This window comes from Juglans microcarpa x Juglans regia, chromosome 6D (assembly GCF_004785595.1).
Source record: "Juglans microcarpa x Juglans regia isolate MS1-56 chromosome 6D, Jm3101_v1.0, whole genome shotgun sequence".
NCBI classification, from domain to species: domain Eukaryota; kingdom Viridiplantae; phylum Streptophyta; class Magnoliopsida; order Fagales; family Juglandaceae; genus Juglans; species Juglans microcarpa x Juglans regia.
In genome coordinates this window covers 10,392,532-10,412,820 of record NC_054604.1, presented here as the reverse complement: position 1 = coordinate 10,412,820, position 20,289 = coordinate 10,392,532, and the positions used below count along the sequence as shown (strand labels likewise).

The window sequence follows — 20,289 nt, the reverse complement described above, 5'->3', positions numbered from 1 at the left end:
TTAATTCCATCAAATCTGTCTATTCTATTAGTAAACCATTCAGCATAATTCTGATCCTGTACCAATTTGGTTTTACCCCCACCCGGCCTCTCTCTCATGCTGAAGAACATTTTCCACGTTGGATTTCTCTGAAAGTATGTTTAAAAAGGCTTAAGGAAATAGAAAAATCCTGTCAGGTGTAATAGGAAAAATCGCTTATTTGCATAATGATTACAGTAGCATATATATTTGTAGTTCAACTTGTCAACTTTATTATCAAAGTGGTTTAACCACTTGCACACAATAAAATAATATTGTATTACGATATTTAAATATGTATATATTATTATTTTCTTTAAAAGAAACCATATATTCAGTCAAATAAACAGATCCAATAGATAATATCTAGCATGAATACAATAAAGTGATTTTTATTGTTTGCTTGAAGTAAAGTTATTTCATATATACGATTATTAATAAATTTTTCAATCTAACATTTTATTCTTGTTGTTAACGTCGTGTTTCGCGTGCCTTTAGGTCAGGTTCTAAAAACTCAGGTTTTTGAGCCTTCACCTGCACACTTTAAGCATACACAGAGAATGGGAGCCTTGGTGGTGGCCAGAGAGTCTCCAATGCTAAAGTCAGTATATCTCCTTAATAGTTTGTGCGTAAGATTAAAGGAATCAAAGAGAGTTTTTCATACCTAGGGTCAACTTTTATACTAGATTTCTAGTGGGGACAGCTCATTCCTGACTTTGAAGGGCTCATGTCCTGTCTCCTATTCATTTGGTCAGAATCTATTAATGCAGTGTGGCTTCTGGGGCGGTGTCCTTAATGCGGCATAGAGTCCGGGGAGTGGCACCATTAATGTGGCGTGGCTCCCTAACTCACTTTACCCTGTGGATGTTCCCTATTAAGCCCCTTCATGGCTGTTGTCAGGATATCAAGAGTTTTCCATATTTCTCACCCACCTGCCTACGCAGGTTCACGTGGGTAGGTTGTTCTCAGGGATGTGTCAGGGTGGCGAATCTCATCTGCCCCTATTGTGCGCTTTCCCCACGCGTGGGTGGGTTTCGCTCATGTACCGAGTACTCTGCAGAAGCCCACTGACTCCTTTTAGAGGAGGGTCGTTGGCCCGGCGGGCTCTCTAACTTACTTCCTAGTGGTCCCTCGTGGGCTTGCCCTGTGGGCTGACAGAGAGAAAAAAACTCCCTTACAATTACCCCTCCTGTTCTCATCCGACTAGTCTGATGGGAATTCTTTTTGGCTTCGGTCTTCATTCTTTATACTTTATTGCTGTCTCCGTCGTTGAGATCCTTTTCCTTAGAAGCGAATGCTTATTATTCTCCCGTCTCTTCTACTTACAAGGTTCCTGCTCAAGATTATGCTTGCGTGGCTTCCTTCATTATCTGAATGATGTCGAGCAACAGTTCTCCTTCCAACTTTATTGGTTTGTTTCATGACGGTTGGACCCCACACTTGATTGCACCCTTTTCTACCCTTTTAGCATTGATGGTGTGAGGGGTTCCTTCTCACCACGTCGCAATGCACAGTACATGTGGTTGGATGCACCCACATCTTGCCAGCCCCGTTAGGCACTGCATCCCCATGATTTTGGGATGTTAGCCACCACTGCCATTTATTTAAATTTCCCCTCCCTTCTTTTATGTTTTTGCCCCTCCCATTCTAACAATTAGACTTTTCAAACTAGTCTTGAGACGTCATTTCATTTTCCATGGGTACAGAAGGGGAACCGTCACTTTCTTTTTATAAAAACATGGCTCTGCCCCCATTTTCCCAGCTTTTTTGCATCCTCGTCTCCTTCTGCTCTAGCTTTCTCGTTCCCTTTGCTGAACTCCTCTTCCTTTCCATTGCCTTTCTCTACTTTAGTTTTCATGGACCAGCTTAGAGCAATTCTACATCGGTCATAACCGGCATTCAAACGTCACTCCTAAGTTCTTATCATCATTGGTTTCCACCTTTCACGTCTTGGAGAATGTGGTTTTTGAGGTTCTTGGGCCCTGTGAGGGGACTGTTGAGGATAAAGGTTATGCTCTGAAGGTTACTCTCTTCCCTAGCATGCTTTCTTGCGGCTGAGGCTACCCTTCCCTCGCCCTGTAAGTGACCTATTGGATCTCCTCGCCTTTGCCCACTCTCAACTCCACCCAAATGCTTGGAGGATATTGATGTGCTGTTACATCCTCTGGTGACAAGCTTTGTCACAGTCAGACCTAGAAAATGCCGACCTTACTGGCAACGAGTTTCTCCTGACTTATAACGTCATAAAGTGTGAGGGGAACATTTACAATTTTAGGGCGACACACGCCCTCATTTCTTTGGAGCCTCGCTATCGCAAGGTCAAGGGATAGACTCCCAAAGTTTTCTTCGTGTCTAGCCGTGGGTGGGAAATTTTAGTCAGGTAAGTGAATCGTCGCGAGTTTTTCGTTCGGACCATATGGGGGTGGTCCCCGATGACAAAGCGGTGCAATCGAAGGCCTCACCTGAGGAGCTATGATGTATCGTTCTAGTCAGAGAATGTGTACAAAAACACATCTAGCCAACGCTCTTTCGAAGTCCCTTCTCGGGGGGGAAAACATAAAAGCCTTCCTGCCTCCCCTTGGACACACCGTTTTTTATGACCGTACCATTCCTATATAGGCTAGAGTCACCCCGTGTCCCCTCCTCTATTCCCTTTGGGGCTGATCGAGGAAATCCACCCTCCCACCCCTCCCCCCCCCTGCGGCATTCATGCTGCCTCCGCCACCGACGATGCCTTTCCATCGACCCAATCCTCCAAGGAGCCCAGCCGTCCCACACTAGTCGTTCCTCCTCCCACGGGCATTTTGACCTCTAAGCCTATCACGGTCCCCACGATGCCAATTGCGACCCCAATCGGTATCATATTTGCCCTGCAGGTTGTCTCGTAGGGCAAATATGATATCGATGCATTTTTACGAGGCCCTTCTAGAACTGGACCCTTGTCAATCTACAATGGTGGAGCCTTCTCCGAAGGTGAACGTGTAGATGATCCTCTCCTCTCCATCCACAGCGCAATCTACTAATGAGGGTCAAGTCTTCGAGGGTGCTATTGAGGATTGCGTAGGAGATTCCAGTGCAGTCGTGGAATGGATGGCTTCCCCTAAGCCACTTCGGCCTAGCAATCACCAAAAGGCCCTACTCCTACTCTCGTGGCCGTCGACACCTTGGTAACCTTGGCTGAGGAGCTTGGCAAGGGGATTCTTGGTGGGGAAAGGGTAAAGCCAGAGGCTGCCCTAGCGCTCGATCTCGTTGCTGAGGGGAAGACCGTCGTTCTTCCTCCCGTGCCTATGGCCGAGTTACCAACTGTCGGGGTCAGGGCAACGGTGGAGGCAAGGAGTGAAGGGGATAGATTGCTGGGTTTTGTCGAGGTACGAGAGCCCCAAGACCTTGGCGAAAAACTCCATTCCACTGTTGAGGGCCACCTTTCCTCTCAGTCTTTCATTCGCCCAGTAGAGGGGGTCGCGGGCGTTGTCAAAGATGTGGGGGGGAGGGGGGCTGCCCGATCACCTCTCGAAGAAGGGCCCTGTGGAGGCCATCCCTTTCTACCATTGGTTGGAAGGGGGGAGCCCAAGCAGAATCGCTTGACCGGGTGACCAAGTCCTTGATAGGCTTTTTCTCTGAGGTCTCTTGTGTTGGCCTTTTCCTTGTCTTTAGTTTCATCATTTAGGAGTTCTGTGCTAACTATTTTCATTTTTACTTTTTTTGGTGATAACGTAGCACAATAAGCCCTACACTATGCCCAAGGGAAAAGGGAGGAGGAGTGGTTAGAGGTGGAGCTGGTGAAAGCCCAGCTTGCTCAAAAAAAGAGCCAAGGGTAGGTCAAACAGCTTCGTCGCTGGTGGAAGATGTTAAAAGTTGAGTCGCCATGGTGAAAGAGCTGGCTGAGTTGGCTTGTAATGATCTCCTCGCAGCGTCGATGGCGACGAGCTCAGATGAGGGGTTATTCGATGTGCTGACAAAAAAGGTGACTGCTCTTGTGGGGTCATTAGGTTAGTTGGATAAAGATCTCCAATCCTTTTCCGAAGCCTTGAAAGGATGGGAGGACTCATTGGCGATCGGCCAAGTTGTCGCCAACTAAGAAGGGGAGGGGGCCAACCAGGCGTCTGACTATTTAAAGGAAGCTGAGAAGTGGCTGGCAGCCTAGGCAGTGGTCATTGAAGATCTGCGGAGCGACCTGTCTCAAGTTCAGGATGTCGTTCCCCGCTTAAAAGGTTAGCTGTGGTCGGTCGTGTTCGTTTGTGACCAGGCTTGGTCGTATGGATACGTTGAAGGTCTCAAGAGGATGTGGGACTACGTTTTGGAGAATGCTCATGCAGACTCAAGAGCCCTAGAGGCACACTTAAGAGCCATCGACCCCCGTGAACTCCCTCCAGAACGTGACGCACTCTAGCACGGCACCTTGGACAAGGACTTGATTTCGGACGCCTTCCCTCCTCCTTACTTTGAAGCCTTTGAACCCAATCCTAACGTTCTCGAGCAGGACCCTAATGTCCCCGCACCTTAGTCCTTGTTCATTTCACTTTGTTTGTAAAGTTTAGACACATTATCTACTTGTACACTTGTAATTTATCAATAAAATGTCTTTCTTTTTTCTCGATCATTTGCTTTGTTGTTTTTTCAATGTTCTCTTTCCCTTTAATTTTTTCCTCTGTCAACTTGGCAGGCCCAACGCAAGGGATAAGTCACGTCCGGGGGTGAGGGATGCGATTCTTGTCTCGCAACGTTCTTCATCAGCATTGCAGACCGGGGTAAGGGGTGGGGCAAGTCCATGGGGACGTGGTGCTGGACTACCCTGGTCTTCCCCTCGGCCTTGTAATTGAGGCAAGGGAAAAGGCGAGTTCGTGGAGGCACAGTACTCAACTTCCTCGATTTTCTCATCGGTCTCATAAGCTGATAAGTCTGTGGAGGCGTGGTGACGCTTGGAATCCCAACTACTTGGAGGGTTTGGAGAAAGCGAGAGATCACATGCCTCCAATTCCCTAAAGTGATTTGATGGTATTGTGAGTGTAAGTACTTCCTTTTGACGCAGCGGCTTTGGAGCGCGGGGCCTTGACATGGAAGGAGTTGATGCCAAGGATTTTCTCAGGCTACCCCACCAACTAGGCACTACCCTTCTGGTATCGACACACTTCTTCGGTGGGGGAGAGAATGGGTCTACACTCTCTATACTCCCCCGTCGAGGGGGTGGGGGGTGGGTGGGAGGTGAGCCGCAGCACTGTTGAGGGTTGTCTCGCTCTGGGTTCTTGTTTGGTGGAGCAATTTGGGAGGATTCTGGGGCGTTATATGCCTGATGTCCCGTCAGTGGAGATGGCGTTATATAGGTCAATCGAAAGACTAAACCCACTTTCCACTGGGAAAGGGTCAGGACGCTTCTAGGTCCATCTCGCCCCCTTTAATTCTTTCGAGGAGGCAGTATGCTAAACGACTAAGAAGGTGGTTCGTTCTTCACTTCGGGGCGAGCACGGGTATCCAATGCATCACAAGGTAAAATAAACAAGTTAGACTAATCTACCCTCGACCTAGGAGTGTGGAATTTGCAAACCTGAGTTGTTTCTCTTGAGACGCGCAGCGTTAATCACTAGGCGTTATGTTTGGTGGAGAGGGAGCTGGGTGGGGAGTCCGAAGCGCCGCTCATTAGGCATCTCGTTGTTGGAGATGGCATAGTATTGGGTAGTTGGAGAACTAAACTAACTCTCCACCTGGGGAGGGGATGGGATGCATTAGGCCAAGCCCGCTCCTTTGGTCCCCTGAGGAGGTAATTTTTTGGACGACTAAGAATTCGGTCTGCTCTTAGTCGTGTGGGGGAGGGATAAGTTGCTAGGCAGTTTGAGATTGGACCTGCTCCCACCTGTTGACATCACACGAAAGTAAATGTTGGGTTAGGCTAGTGCTGATCCACTCTTCGTCGTGGCAGAGTTTGAGGTAAGTTGTCAGGCAGCTAAGGGGCTGAACCCGCTCTCCATCGCAGGAGGGGTGAGATGGGCCTTAAATCTCACCCTATATCTCCCATAGGGAGGTAGGTGACAGGGCTGTTTAGAATTGGATCCGCTCCTGCTTGTTGACGCTCACGGTGAGAGCTAGCTCGCTATTTACCGCAAGTATGATAAAGTAGACTCTGGCATGACTCATCCCTTTGGTGTCTCTCGGAAAGATAAGTGTTGGATAGCTAAGAAGCTAGTCCGTTGTTCACTGTGATGGAGACCGGGTAAGTTATTTGGGGAGCTGAGGAGTTGGACTTGCTATCCTTACGAGGGAGGTTGGGCTGCCGCCCACCTTTTGCCCTAGTGGGGAAGTAAGTAGTCTGACAGTTTGGGACTAGACCTACTCCCGCCCGTTGATATCACAAGGAAGGTAAGTGTTGGGTCAAACTGGTACTGATCCCACACTTAGTTATGGCTGAGGTCGGGGAAAGTTGTCAGGCAGCCGAGGGGCTGGACCTGCTCTCCTTCTCGGGAGGGGTGAGATGGCCTTAAAACTCATCTCAACCGCTATCTCCAATAGGGAGGTAAGTTACCGGACAGCAAGAAGGATACAACAGCCTTTGGCATAACTGATCCCTTTGGTGCCTCACGGGGAGGTAAGTTGTCATTAATGGAGATTTCATTGGTGGAGATATGCTGATGGAGATCGCTTCGGTGGATATCGTGTTGACGGAGCTTACGCTGGTGGAGATTACGTTGATAGAGATTACATTGGTGAAGATTACGCCAATAAAGATTACTTTAGTGGAAATTACGTCGATGGAGATTACATTGGTGGAGATTACGTTGATAGATATTACGTTGGTGGAGATTAAGTTGATGAAGATTACGTCGATGGAGATTACGTTGACGGAGATTACCAATCTTTTTTTTTTTCATTAATTCCTCTAGTTTTTAACGCTAACTTCATCTTCTTTTTTAAATTTTAGCATCTTATCTTTGACCAATAATAACTGTAAGCCATCAAATCAATTCAAAACTAATTTTCCTTTGAATTTTGTTTTTTTTTTTAAAAAAAAAAAAAAAAAAGAGATTTCCCTTATATCTGCTGCTGAAATCCAAAATTCTTGGCTGATTTTATTACCCAAATTCTAGCTAGATTTAGAGCATCAAAAAGACATATTTTGGAGTTGGGCCATTCACTAAAGTTTTATATACCATTCTTAGCTTTCCAACGCACCTAATCTTGCTTTATTCTGACTTCCCAAACTCCAGATACAGGTTGAAAACCGAAACAGGGTCTAGGCTACAGTTAACTTTTGGACAGATTCAGACTTTTCCGTTTCGGCTAAGTTTTGAACTTCAAAAATGCATAAATGGGTTTTGGACAATTCATAAAAGTATTAGGCCTATGTCTTAGCTTTCTAGAAAATAGAACAACATATGAAAATAAGGTTTGTAGCTCCATTTAAAACCCAAAAACCGAACCATATTCTATTTTGACTAGACCAGCCCAACTAGAATTTGCTCTCTAGGCCTAGCCCGAATCCTACCTCTTCACATTGTCCAATTTCAACCTAATTCAATAATTAAATACTTGAAAAATATCAAGAATTCTGAAAAATTAAATAAATGTAATAGACACCTAAAATTCCAAACAAACAAGCTAAGAAACATACAAAACACTGAATCAAAACAATTAGGACTAAGAAAATGTGTGAAAAAAATTTCCACATCAATTATGTTAGTGGATATTACGTTGATGGAGATTACGTTAGTAGAGATTATGTTTTATTCCTGAAAAGCCACATTCTCATTAATAGAATTTACACATCGATGCAGAAATGTAAATTACAAGTCATAAGGTTCATTCGAAGTGAAGCTCCCGCAAATGCTCGACGCCCTGTGGGTGTGGACCATGTGCACCTTGCTACCCTTTGGCTTCAATTCTTGTGCATAACACTCCCACACTAGGACCTATTCTCCTTGAACTTCTCCCACGCCCTAAGCAATTGGGAACTTCATCTTCAAGTTGTAGGTCAACGTATCGCCCTTAAGTTGTTGATGGTCGGTCGGCCGATTATGGCGTTGTATGATGAATGGGCATTGACCATCAGAAAGTCGACCATGATAGAGGTCGTTGAGGGGGCACTGCCCACCAAGACAGGTAGTGTGATGGTTCTGACTGGCTAGACCATGTGCCTGGAGAAGCCCTTCAATGGCATGAGGGTTGATTGGAGTCGGGAGGTGTCTATTCCTATTCGTGTAAAGTCTTCCCAAACCAGGATATCTGTGGAGCTGCCATTGTCGATAAGGATCTTCCGAGTTGTGAAGTTAGTGACCAACATAGTCACCACCAGGGCATCTTCATGTAGATAGAGGACCCCTTCCTCGTCGTCCTCTCCAAAGGAAATGATTAGGGCCGAGTCGTTCCTTCTATACCTTGCGGAGCAGCACTCCGCTGAGTACACCTCTTGGTATCTTGCCCACTTGGCATGAACTTTCCACCCTGATAAGGTTATGCCTCCACCAGCAAAGTCTCATGCGATGGTTTTGATCTCCCCTAGCGGTGGTCCTCCTTGATGCCTACGTGTAACGCCCGTCCTTCCCTATGTTGGGATCCCTACGTGTAACGCCCGTCCTTGTGGTGGGTTCTTTTATAAAATATTTTGAGAAAGGACGACGGGAATTACCGTCCGATTTAAGACTTTTTGCTTTCTTCCCAGGGTGCAAGACTCTATGTTTATAAAATAAAATGTGTTTTTACAATAAAAGAGGTTTACAACGGAAAACATCAATTTTAATAATAAAAGGCCTCTCTTACATTTAAACCTCGTGCCTAGACTTCCGTGCTCTTCCCCATGGGTCGTGTCTGTCCCGACGCGTACTTCATTTCCTTCCCTGTGGGGGGGGGGGGGGGGGAGGGACATACATAAAAACTAAAATGAGTCAAAAACTCGTAAGCATTACTTCATGCAGTTAAAATATAACAACGTAGGTTTTCATTCATGCATTCATCATTTGTACATACTATACATACATGCATGCATGCATACGTGCATTCATTTGAAAACGTCATTGGACGGGATTTTTCTTTGAAAAGAGACTTTCTTTTCGTAAAACGTGTCCCCCGTCATTGCCTTCATTTCTTAAAGTGCATTCGTACGTGCGTACATACATACATACATACATTTTTTCTTTTCACTTTCATAGGCCGATACACACTGTTACGCCTCATGTGTTAGGGTTAGCGGCCCTATGGCCGATGGATTCGCTCGTGGCCACTGGTTGGAATCCCATTCCGTTAGGGTGCAGCACTAGGTGCACTACCAGTACTACTGCCCGGCATTGCAATCTGCCCATTCATTCATTGGGTACCCCTTTTCATTCATTCATGTGGCCATTATGTATTTTCATACATTTCATGCTTTCCTTTCATTCTTTCACTCATTCATGTCAGCTCTAAAGAGCTGGAGTTTTCATTCAGTTCTTCTTTCCTTTAACATTCCTTTCATGAGAAAACATCACTTCATGAACATGGGCTTAAACATCCTCTTTCATGACATCCATGAGCATCACCTCATGGCATTCACAAAAGTGTCAGTTTAGTCCTTTCATACCTTTTTCATTTCATTTCAGCTGTTTCATTTCAGTTCATGAAAAACATCTTTCGAAAGCACGGGCTTAAACGTCGTCTTTCATGGCATCCGTAAGCATCACCTTGAACGTCGTCTTTCGCGGCGTCCACGAGAATCACCTCGTGGAGCTGCCAAAAGTGTCAATTTGTAGGATCCATAAAAGCGTCAGTCTCAGCTCGTCTTTCGTGCATTTACATAAGTTCGTGGACGTTCTTAGAAAATACATACAATAGATACATCTGATAGTCAACCATTTGCATGCGTACAATTAATACTTTGGGTGCGTAAAAAGGGGCTTTCATGGAGGGGTCGTACGTACATATACATTTGAAAGCATAGCATCTTCTTTCGTAAGCATTTTCCTAAAGATAAAAGCTTTTCGTTTTCTTTTCGTAATTTCTAGAAAACTCTAGAAGGGCATGAACGTAATACTTACCTGGACTTCATGCTACTTTCATACCATTCAGTCCATTCATGCCCGTGTCAGCTGGCAACCTACATGCATACATAACCTTAACATCATTCTCTATCTAATGTATAAGCAACTTAAATTATAAATAGAACTACGCTATATTTGGAACACTCTCCTTCTATCCCGTGCACTTACGTGCCCTTTACTATGTTAAAACCTTCGGGGACCACTACGGTCACCACATCTTCCAACTCAACGTCTTTCCTCGAGTGCTCATCCATTAAAGTGAACCTATGATTCACCTTAGGATTAAGACACTAAGACATTCGTCTTATTCTCGTTTCTGAACTCATCTTGATGCATGACTCAGACTAACTAAGTCACGCATCTCAATCTTAGACAATACACCCGTCACTACCTCCATACATCCTAGCCCATGCTAAGTATGTAGAACGTAAGAGGTATCAGAGACTGAGCATAGTTAGAAGTTAAGGAATGAACCATGAAAAGTTAGGGCATGTGACTAGAGTTGCTTGCCAATTAAGAAATGGACTAGAAATGTTAGAAAGACCGTAATAGTTAAAGAAAATACATAAACGATTACGAGTTAAGTTTAGGACCGAAACGGAAAACAAGATGGCGACTTCAAGCCTCGCCATCATAAATGTTAGAGTGGAAGGTACGAGTGTTACGTGATGGATGGACTCAAGTACTTTAGACTGAAGTTAAGCACGCTGATGGAGGAATGGCTATAACCTTAAGCAAATTTTGAGGATGAAATTTATATAAGGTGGGGAGAATATAACCCCCGCTCCTTTCTTCTTACGTAAACTTCTCTTTTCTTACGTAAAGCTCCTTCATTCTGATGTATGCAAATTCCGATGACGGAATTATGCAACAGTCTGCCATTTTTTCTGGCGACTGCGAGCATCGTCATGTGTGCCAAACCATGACGACGTGTCTCTCGAGATATTAGGCGACTTCTAAGGCACGTCCAGTGTTTTAAATGTACTAGAAATATTTATATGAGGTATTTTCAGTATCGTTGAGTTAAACTTATTTTTAAATGAGACAATTATAATATTTTGAAGAGCTCCAAAATATTATAACTGTCGGAGATCATTTTAATATTAATTATTAAAATGATTCCAGTTATTTGAAATATTATGGGAATTAAATTATGTTGAAAGTTTTAATTAATTTAGTAGTTTTATTCTCTTAAAGATATTAAATAAGACTTCATCATTTTATTTGAAGAAATATTATTTTATAAACTAAATTTAGTTTAAAATAATATTTACCTTAATTCCTCTAAGTGCTTTTAATTAAATTAACGTTTACATATTTTCAAATCAGTGTTTTAATATCTCAACGTTAGATTGTTTTGAGGACCCCAAGACGAAGGGACTGGGTTAAATACCTAGACCCCCTCTTTCTTTCTCCCTCACTTTTCCCCAGCCCTCTCTCTCTCCTCCTTTTCTCCTTCGGCTTACGCAACACGCAACTCCTCTTCCGCCCGTAGCTTCCATTCTTACAGCCCAGCGCCGCCGTGCATCGGCAGCTCTCATCACCGGCACCGTCGCACTCCTCTCCCTCCTGTGAGTCCATCCATGACAGCCCCTCCCTCTCACGCTCTCTCTTCCTTTCCCTTGGAAGTGCAAAGCCCGAATGGGCTTGATGCACGTAGCGTCGCCGTGTGCCATCCTCCGGTGCCACCACTTCCACGGCAGCTTCTTCTGCCACCGACCACCACCCTCCAGCAAAAACCAGCACCTCCCATGCAGCCACCTTCCCCCTCCGTCGCACACACGCACGCACAAGGAGACCCACACACGGTTTCACGTTGCGCGGCCTCTAGCGCTGTCGTGCGCGGCACCCACGGCCACTAGGTGCCACCATGGACTTCCCTCTTCCTCCCACTTCCTCCCCCACGTGACCCGAGGCCCATAGCCTCTCTCCACCACATGGGTTTCCCCCTCACGCACGCACGGCTTTGCACAGCTCTCACCGCCGTGCACCGCCACCCATGGTGGGTAACCACCGTCATCAGCCTCCTCAGGCCACCACCAAGCCAACACAACCTCCCACGGCCCCGATCTGTCACCCATGCACGCACACTCTCTCTCACTCTCCCACGGCTTCTCCTCCATTGTGCCACTGTGGCGCCACCTCGACGCCACCACGAGATCCACCGCACCTCCCTTAGCCGAGCCCTAGGGTCAAACCACCACTTTATGTGGTGGGTAATCACTGCACGTGATGGACAGTCATTGCACACGGCTAGAGCCACCATGTTATGCCCCTCACCACCATCACGAGGCCTTCACGAGCCTTTCCAAGACCACACTTAGCTATCCAAATGCCCAAACAGTCAATGTACGTGGGTTAGTCACCACGTACGACGTCTCCAATGCCATCGACTGTGATGATCAGCGAGCAATGCACGGGTTATCCCGTCGATGGTATAACTCTCTATCCCTTTTAATTATGTTAGATATTGATTAGTGGATTAGGTTGTGGAGTTCGCTGTATTGAGATGCGCTGTCTAGTGCGCTGTGAAGTTTTGGGCATATCTGTGTAGTGTGGTGATGTGAAGTGTTGTGTATGTGAAGTGTTGGGCTTATCTGTGTAGTGCGCTGTGAAGTGTGGAGCGTAGTTAGGAATTGTGCTGTGCTGTGTTGTGGACTGTGTGGTGTAGTGTGGCTGTAGACTATATGTAGTATTGGCGTCGTGGCATGTGGAGTGGGAATAGTACACGCTGAGTGTACTCTGTGTGGCATAGTGTGACATAAAGAGAGTGTATGTAGAATATACTCTCCCGGAGTATTGTGGAATGGGAAGAGTACACGTAGAGTGTACTCTGTATGGCGTGGTGTGTGAATGGAGTACACATGAAGTGCACTCCATGTGGTGGAGTGACGCACCATATGGCGGGTAAGCCATCATGGTGATGTGGCGTAACGAGTGTAAATGGAGTACACGCGGAGTGTACTCTATGTGGTGGAGTGATGCATTGCATGGCGGGTATGCCATATTGATCATAGGTTGTAGCGTGTATGAAGGGAGTACATGTGGAAAGTACTCCATGTAATGGAGTGACGCATAATACGGCGGGTATGCCGTAGTGGTGATGTAGCGTAACGTGTGTGAAGAGAGTACACGTGGAGTGTACTCTATGTGGTGGAGTGATATACCATATGGCAAGTATGCCATAATGGTGATGTGGCGTAATGTGTGTGAAGGGAGTACATGCGGAATGTACCCCATGTGGTGGATAGATGCACCATATGGCGTGTATGCCATAATGGTGATGTGGTGTGTATGAATGGAGTACACGCGGAGTGTACTCCATGTGGTGGAATGATGCATCGTATGGCGAGTATGCCATATTGATGATAGGTTGTAGCGTGTGAAAAGGGAGTACACGTGGAGTGTACTCTATGTGGTGGAGTGATGTATCGTATGGCGGGTATGCCATATTGATGATAGGTTGTAGCGGGTATGAAGGGAGTACATATGGAATGTACTCCATGTAATGGAGTGACGCACTATACGGCAGATATGCCGTAATGGTGATGTGGCGTAACGTGTATGTAGTATACGCGGAGTGTACTCCATGTAGTGGAGCGGCGCACCATACGGCGGGTATGCCGTAATGGTGATGTGGGTAATGTGTATGGAGTACACGTAAAGTGTACTCTGTATGGCGTGATGTGTGTAACGGGAGGATGGAGCGATGTACCATATGGCGAGTATGCCATAATGGTGATGTGGCGTAATGTATGTGAAGGGAGTACATGCGGAATATACTCCATGTGGTGGATTGATGCACCATATGGCGTGTACGCCATAATGGTGATGTAGTGTGTATGAATGGAGTACACGCGGAGTGTACTCCATGTGGTGGAATGATGCATCATATGGCGGGTATGCCATATTGATGATAGGTTGTAGTGGGTGGAAAGGGAGTATATGTGGAGTGTACTCCACGAGGCAGCGACACTTCGTGTGACGTGTCGTAGAGATAAGGATGGTTGTGCAGTTGATGGGCATAGAACGTGGTGAATAGTGTCGGGAATTGTGGAACAATGTCCCGAAGTAGTTATGGTGCAGCCTGTAGTCTAAGGTGACAAGTGTCACTGTGATGGACTTATGGCTAGGAGTATGCGTAAAGTAGCAGAACAAGTATAAGAGTACGCAGCGGAAGCATGACTGGGCAACGTCATGAAGTGACGTGGTTACGGACAGTCGTGCTTATGATGGGTGAAGTTAGTGGGGAAATGGCGTAACGGGAACATGACGAGATGTCACGATGTTACGGGAGTACGTGAGGAACCGTACTCTTGATGAGTTAGAAGTTGATGTAAGAAATGACATAGCGGGATGTCAAGTGACGTGATAGGGCCATTGTATAGCTCGGGTGTAGTCTTGAGCTATATGACGTGACGCAAGGCATAGTTGTGAAAGGAGCCTTGTCGCACTAAGTGTTGGGATGAACTGTAAGAAGGGACGGCTAGCATGAAGAGTCATGCTAGCCGAGTTAAGATAATGTTGGTATCGGAATATGGCCCTTATCCCTACGAGCAGGTCATCAACATGTTATATGTTAATCTTAGGTGAAAAATGGGTAAGGTACATGTGTAATCTGGTTAGACACATGTACTGGACGGATTCACCATATGTAATGGGTAATCTGTCCTGAGCACAGTTACACAATGCTTAAGCCTCAGAGTTGACTTAGAGCCGTGTGGCTTGTATGGATAGGAATGAGGATTTAGTATGGGCTAGGATGTATGGAGGTAGTGACGGGTGTATTGTCTAGGATTGGGATGCGTGACTTAGTTGGTCTGAGTCATGCATCAAGATGAGTTCAATAAGGAGAATAAGACGAATGTCTTAGTATCTTAATCCTAAGGTGAATCATGGGTTCACTTTAGTGGATGAGCACTCAAGACAAGACGTTGAGTTGAAAGATGTGGTGACCGTAAGTGGTCCCCGAAGGTTTTAACATAGTAAAGGGCACGTAAGTGCACGGGATAGAAGGAGAGTGTTCCAAGTATAGCGTAGTTCTATTTATAGTTTAAGTTGCTTATGCATTAGATAGAGAATGACGTTAAGGTTATGTATGCATGTAGGTTGCCAGTTGACACGTGCATGAATGGACTGCATGGTATGAAAGTAGCATGGAGTCCAGGTAAGTATTACGTTCATGCCCTTCTAGAGTTTTTTAGAAATTACACGAAACGAAAACGAAAACACTCTTCTCTTTAAGAAAATGTTTAAGAAAGAAGATGCCATGCTTTCGAATGTATAAGTACGTACGGCCCTTCCATGAAAGCCCCTTTTTACGCACCTAAAGTTATTAATTGTACGCATGCGAATGGATGACTATAAGATGTATCTATTGTACGTATTTTCTAATAAAATGAACTAACCGATGTAAATGCACGAAAGACGAGCAAGGACGACGGGAATTACCGTCCGATTTAAAACTTTTTGCTTCTTCCCAGGGTGCAAGACTCTATGTTTATAAAATAAAATGTGCTTTTGCAATGAAAGAGGTTTACAGCAGAAAACATTAATTTTAATAATAAAATGCCTCTCTTACAATTTAAATGCTCGTGCCTAGACTTCCGTGCTCTTCCCCATGGGCCGTGTCCATCCCGACGTGTACTTCATTTCCTTCCTTGTGGGGGGAAAGGGACATACATAAAAACTAAAATGAGTCGAAGACTCGTAAGCATTACTTCATGCAGTTAAAATATAATAACGTAGGTTTTCATTCATGCATTCATCATTCGTACATACTATACTTACATGCATGCGTGCATACGTGCATTCAGTTGAAAACGTCACTGGACGGGGCTGTCCTTTGGAAATGGACTTTTTTTTCTTAAAACGTGTCCCCCGCCAGTGCCTTCATTTCTGCAAGAGTGCAGTGCCTTCATTTCTTAAAGTGCATTCGTGCATGCGTACATACATACATACATTCTTTCTTTTCACTTTCATAGGCCGGTACACACTGTTACTCCCCGTGTGTTAGGGTTAGCGGCCCTATGGCCAATGGATTCGCCCGTGGCCACGGGTTGGAATCCCATTCCGTTAGGGTGCAGCACTGGGTGCACTACCAGTACTACTGCCTGGCATTGCAATCTGCCCATTCATTCATTGGGTACCCATTTTCATTCATTCATGTGGCTGTTACATATCTTCATACATTTCATGCTTTCCTTTCATTCTTTCGTTCATTCATGTCAGCTCTAAAGAGCTGGAGCTTTCATTCAGTTCTTTCTTTTCTTTAATAGTCCTTTTGTGAGAAAACATTTCTTTTCATGAGAAACATCGTTTCATGAGCATAGGCATGAACATCCTCTTTCATGACATCCACGAGCATCGCCTCGTGGCATTCACAAAAGTGTCAGTTTGTACCGTCCGTAAGACGTAAAGCATGGGCTCAAACTTCACCTTTCACGGCGTCCGTAAGCTCACCTTGAATGTCGGCCTTCACGGCGTCCACGTGCATCACCTCGTGGCGCTCGCAACAACGTCGGTCTGTGGGATCCGTGAAGGCATCGGCTCAAGCTCGTCTTTCGTGCATTTACATTGGTTCATTCGTTTTCTTAGAAAATACATACAATAGATACATCGTATAGTCATCCATTCTCATGTGTACAATTAATAACTTTGAGTGCGTAAAAATGGGCTTTCATGGAGGGGTTGTACGTACATATACATTTGAAAGCATAGCATCTTCTTTCTTAAGCATTTTCTTAAGGATAAAAGCTTTTCGTTTTCGTTTCGTGTAATTTCTAGAAAACTCTAGAATGGCATGAACGTAATACTTACCTGGATTCCATGCTACTTTCATACCATGCAGTCCATTCATGCGCGTGTCAGCTGGCAACCTATATGCCTACATAACCTTAACGTCATTCTCTATCTAATGCATAAGCAACTTAAACTATAAATAGAACTACGCTATATTTGGAACACTCTCCTTCTATCCCATGTACTTACGTGCCCTTTACTATGTTAAAACCTTCGGAGACCACTACGGTCACCACATCTTCCAACTCAACATTTTGCCTCGAGTGCTCATCCACTAAAGTGAACCCATGATTCACCTTAGGATTAAGACACTAAGACATTCGTCTTATTCTCCTTTTTGAACTCATCTTGATGCATGACTCAGACTAACTAAGTCACGCATCTCAATCTTAGACAATACACCCGTCATTACCTCCATACATCCTAGCCCATACTAAAACCTCATTCCCATCCATACAAGCCACACGGCTCTAAGCCAACTCTTAGGCTTAAGCACTGTGTAACTGTGCTCAGGACAGACTACCCATTACATGTGGTGAATCCGTCCGGCACATGTGTCTAACCAGAATACACATGTACCTTACCCATTTTATCACCTAAGATCAACATATAGCATGTTGATCATCTGCTCGAAGGAACAATGGTCATATTTCGATACCAACATTATCTTAACTCGGTTAACATGACTCTTCATGCTATCCGTTCCGTTTGACAGTTCATCCCAATGCTTAACGCGACAAGACTCCACTCACAACTACACCTTGCGTCATGTCACAAAGCTCGAGACTACTCTCAAGTTACACCGTGACCTTGTCACGTCACCTGACATCCTGTTATGTCACTTTTGTGCCAACTTCTAACTTATCACGAGTACGGTTCCTCACGTACTCTCGTCACATCGTGACATCTCGTCACGTTCCACATGTACTCCCTTCACACACATTACGCCACAATACCATTATGGCATACTCACCATATAGTACATCACTCCACCACATAGAGTGCACTCCGCGTGTACTCTCTTCACACACGTCACATCACCATTATGGCATACTCGCCATATGGTGCGTCACTCCACCACATGGAGTACACTTCATGTGTACTCCATATTCACACACGCTACATCACACAGAGTACACTCAGCGTGTACTCTTCCCATTCCACACAACGCCACGCCATCCATACAGCACATGCCCCACAACTACATTACACAGCACAGTCCACAACACTTCACAAATACACCCAACACTTCACAGCGCACTACATAATGTGCCCAACACTTCACAGTACATCACACCTCCATACTAAACAGTTATTCCCCTAATACTAACAGCACAATCCATAACCTAGTCCACTAATTAATATCTAACATAATTAAAAGGGATAGAGAGCTATACCATCGAAGGGATAACCCGTACGTTGCCCGTTGACCGTCACAATCGATGATGTCGGAAAGGACGTACGAGGCGACTACACCACGTATGGGAACCGTTTGGGCATTTGGATAGCTAAGTGTGGTCTTGGAAGGGCTCGTGAAGGGCTCGTGATGGTGGTGAGGGGCATAACATGGCGGCTCTAGCCATGTACAGTGGCGGTCAGTCACGCGCAGTGACTGTCCATCACATGCAGTGATTACCCACCACATAAAGTGGTGGTTTGAACTTAGGGCTCGGCTAAGGGAGGTGCGGTGGATCTCGTGGTGGCGTCGAGGTGGCGCCACGGTGGCTCACAGTGGCGGATCTAGCCGCACAGTGAAGGAGAAGCCGTGGGAGAGTGAGAGAGAGTGTGCATGCATGGGTGCATGGGTGACAGAACCGGGCCGTGGGTGGTTGGGTTGGCTTGGTGGTGGCCTGAGGAGGCTGGAGGTGGCAGCCATCTGCCGTGGGTGGCGGCGCACGGTGGTGGAGAGTGCACAATCCGTGTGTGCATGAGGAGGAGTGTCCGTGCATGGAGGAGAGGCTATGGGCCTCGGGTCCAAGGGAGGAAGAAGGGGAAGGTAAGAGGAGGTCCATGGTGGCCGTGGGTGCCACGCACGGTGGCGCTAGAGGCTGCGCACGGTGAAGCCGTGCGTGGGTCTCCTTGTGCGTGCGTGTGTGCCACGGAGGGGGAAGGTGGCTGCATGGGAGGTGCTGATTTTGCTGGAGGGTTATGACCGGTGGCAGAGGAAGCTGCCGTGGAAGTGGTGGCGCCAGAGGACGGCGCACGGCGACGCTAAGGACAGCAAGCCCATTTGGGCTTTACACTTCCAACGGAGAGGAAGAGAGAGCGTGAGAGGGAGAGATTGCCACGGGGAGGCTCGTCGGAGGAAGGGGGAGCTGATGGTGCCGGCGGTGAGAGTGGGTGGCGCATGGCGGCGCCGGGCTGTGCGATGGAAGCTACAGGTGTAGGGGCTGCGTACAGCGTACGCCAAAGGAGAGAGGGAGGAGAGAGATAAGGGAGGGAAAAAGTGAGGGGGAAAGAGAGAGGGTCTAGGTTTATAAATCCAGTCCCTTCGTCTTGGGGTCCGCGTAACGAACTAACGATGGGGGATTAAAAATACTGATTTGAAAATACGTAAACGTTAACTTAATTAAAAGCACTCAGAGGAATTAAGGTAAATATTATTTTAAACTAACTTTAGTTTGTAAAATAATATTTCTTCATCATTAATAAAATGATGAAGTCTTATTTAATATATTTAAAGGATGAAACCATTTAATTAATTAAAGCTTTCAACATAATTTAAATTCCTTAATATTTCAAATAACCGGAATCATTTTAATAATTAATATTAAAATGATTCCCAACAATTATAATATTTTGGAGCTCTTCAAAATATTATAATTGTGTCATTTAAAAAATAAGTTTAACTCAACGATACTGGAAATACCTCATATAAATATTTCCAATACATTTAAAACACTGGGCGTGCCTTAGGAGTCACCTAATATCTCGTGAGACACGTCGTCATGGTTCGGCACACATGACGATGCTCGCAGTCGCCAGAAAGAATGGCAGACTGTTGCATAATTTCGTCATCGAAATTTGCTCACGTCAGAAAGGAGGAGCTTTACATAAGAAAGAGAGAAGCTTACGTAAAAAGAAAGGAGCGGGGGTTACACTACACGGCTACTCTTTACCTCGGGCTCCCTTCCCTTCTTGGCCATCTGATCCTCTCCGTACTTCTTTCCCTCGACCTCCTCCTCCATTCCCGCTTCAGCCTTCGGGTGGAAGGGTACCTCGGCCTCGGCCGCCCAGCCTGCTTTCTTTCCTCTTTCAAAGAAAGGCAATCTTTGGTATTGTGGCTGGGGGATTGGTTGTAGCTGCAATAACAACGGTTTGCACTCTTGTAGTTGTCCTTCTAGGCTGGCTGGTGGTTGTAGCTGCAATAACAACGGTTTGTGCTCTTGTAATTCATCTACTGATGACGATGTGCCCATTTTCCTTGCCATCTCTTCGTACTTCCCTTTGAGGTTACACAGCTCGTCCTGCA

The 20,289-nt window shown here is 45.7% G+C and overlaps 1 long non-coding RNA gene across 1 annotated transcript in view; it reads right to left on the bottom strand.

Annotated features, from left to right (window-relative positions):
- The window catches only part of LOC121235928, a 30,356-nt gene extending 16,216 nt beyond the window's left edge, over positions 1–14,140 (bottom strand). Inside the window, exons 1-2 of the long non-coding RNA XR_005934630.1 lie at positions 14,130–14,140; positions 11,757–11,762 (exon numbers count right to left, since the gene is read on the bottom strand). This is a non-coding gene — a long non-coding RNA (uncharacterized LOC121235928). The remainder of the gene's footprint in view (positions 1–11,756; positions 11,763–14,129) is intronic.
- Between the last annotated feature and the right edge of the window lie 6,149 nt (positions 14,141–20,289).